The sequence below is a fragment of the Diachasma alloeum genome, unplaced genomic scaffold (genome assembly GCF_001412515.2).
Source record: "Diachasma alloeum isolate Michigan unplaced genomic scaffold, Dall2.0 Dall_scaffold_00485, whole genome shotgun sequence".
Classification (NCBI taxonomy): domain Eukaryota; kingdom Metazoa; phylum Arthropoda; class Insecta; order Hymenoptera; family Braconidae; genus Diachasma; species Diachasma alloeum.
Window position 1 is genome coordinate 282,234 of NW_021680618.1, and position 2,719 is coordinate 284,952.

Sequence of the window (2,719 nt, forward strand, 5' to 3'; positions counted from 1 at the left end):
TCCCACGAGTACCGCGGTTAAGCGTTTTCACCTGGTGCATTGCCGCGATTGCCCAGGGCTTGGCTTGTCTCGGGTGGGTTACACCCAAGACTACTCTCAGAGGTCGCCCAGGTTTCTGAGAGGCACCGTTAGCGACACAGCTCCCCCTGTGCCACGCATCCTTAGGCACGGTATGGCCGAGGCCATGGCTTACGCCGCTCACACACATGGATTGGGTGGACTCCTCTTAGCGACCGCGGGCAGCGGTAGTCCTTAAGACCTCCACCGCCCGCGACCGAGCTCCCTCACTACGACAAAGTGGGAACCCAGTAGAGGGGGTGATGGACCTAATAATGAATGTAAATATTTAAATTACTTTCTTTCTGTTTGTCTTGGAAATAACTAATTTGGCGAGACCTTCTTGGAGACATAAAATTGGCGAGATAGAAAAACTGATGAGATTAAACTGACGAAATTACTTGGCGAGAATACTGAGGCGAGATAAAGCTGCCAAATAAGAAACTTTGTGATGAACGAGAATATTTTACCAGGAGAGAAGAAGACTGGAGAGGACTCAAGGATACTGTCTATGGTGGGAGGGATTGTTGAATTTGGCGCCCTACGCCATTCTCCTTGATACCGACAGTGTGGCTGACTGTGTCGCTACGGCGCCGTTGCGCCTCTATGAGATATACTCGTACTGTGTACCACTTGTGCCTCGACCGTTGTCGCGTTATGTTGCTGAATAAACTTAATTACATTTATGATAATCAAACTGTGTTTAATCATTCTTTCAATCCTACATAACCTTTCAAACCTTTCATTTATTTTTTTTATTTTTTTTTATTATCCTTTTATCACTTTCATTGCTCCTTTGTAGCATTCATTTCATAAGCTACATTTTATGTTTCCATTTCGCTTTTATATTTCCATTGAATCGTTTTCTAGCTATTACAATTGGTTCTTTTCTAATTTCTGTATTTAACAGGTTTGTCATTTCCATAAGCCACGTGTAGGTTATGGCTGTCAATTATTATGAATATATCAGTTTTTTTTAAATGATATTTTAGGTGCTCATAACTAGTTTGCATGAATCATTAAAATTATTAAATAAATTGTAACGTGACATTTTTGTATGGGGGTCAAAAATGTCTATTACCTTCGCCCTTCTTCCCCTTCATCTAGTTAAACTCAAAATGCAAAAAAAAAATTCATGGGCACCAGGTAATTTTTAACCGGAATTACCAAACCGGACGAATCCACAAAATCAACTCTACTAAGTCGAAAAACTAAAACGTACAAAAAAAAGGAGGAAACTAGATTTTTGGGGAAAGGTAGCGGTCCCTGGTTCGCTCAGTGTGCTAGGTTGTGGAGAGAGGGGTGGATTTCAGGTGGAGACGGGTATTGGGTGGTTAAAACTACAAAAAAAAAAAGAAGAAATAGGTATTGTCCTTACTTGTTTCACTATTGAAATTTGTCAATCACCAATTTTTCAAAAAAAGACCTTTCAATTCTCTCAACAAAAAAACATATATATATATATATATATATATATATATATATATATATATAAAAGAAAAAAAATCTACAATTAATAGCTAACAATACTGATGATAATAATAATAATAATCATAATATTAATTCCGCACTCTGATAGGAATTAGTCTAACCTAACAAAAAGATTCGCAAAAATTAATATCACCGATAAATACCTCAAATATCCCGAAATAAACATTTGGGGAGAGTAGAAATACACGCTAATCTCTAAATACTCGAGAATTCCGAGAACTGGGGGGAAAGGTATGCGAGCGACAATGGGAGCGAGAGAGAGGAGAACGTATTCAACCATTGATTTTTCGTACCAGCCAAAACGGCTGAAATTCCGTAAAACTCAACTTGCCATAACTCGAAAATGGCAGAGTCAAAAATTACGGACCCTGAGACAAAATGTCCGGGAGAGTCTACCGAAGACAACAATACCAAAAAAATAATTTTTACTAAAGAATTAGCCGCCCCAGGTTCATTAATCCCTGAGCGGAATTCTAAACGCTAAAAGGCTCGCGTGAAGCGAGAATAGCCACGTGTAAACGTGGATGAGTATCTGAGGGGGAGTCGAGAGTCGGGGGGAATTCCCCCTCGAGAAACACGGCGTACACGCCAGCGAGAATGGGCTGGAAATCCATAAGAACCAAAAATGGAATATCCGGAAATCGGCAGAGCGAATTTTCGGAAACCCTGAGATAAATTACTCAGGGAAGCCCCCCGAACACATTGACCCACAAACTTTAATTTTAATTAACTATCTACGCGAACCAACTCAATTCAAATACGAGTGGAATTTCTTACGCGCAAAAGCCCACGTATAACGGGGATGGACGCACTCTGGCAATTAAACGGGAGTAATTATCCCCTTGAATAACCCATCAAAAATAACGAAAACCACCCAATCATGAGTGAAAAAAAAGGGGGAAATTGGCACCCCATAATCTGGATTAAGGGTCACAATCACCGTTTTACCGGAATAAAATGCGACGTACGGGGCTGAAGACCCCGTAGTCGAATAACGAAAAGCCGAAATGAATTCGGAAAAATACATAAACCGAACTAAAAACTCACTTTGGGTTTCTTACCCCTCTTTGGGGTGTTCTTCGCCATCGTATAGATCCACTTATCCAAATATGTGCACACTACTTCCTAATATAGGCACTGTACTGGCACTAGTTCTGGTGGGGTCAAGGGC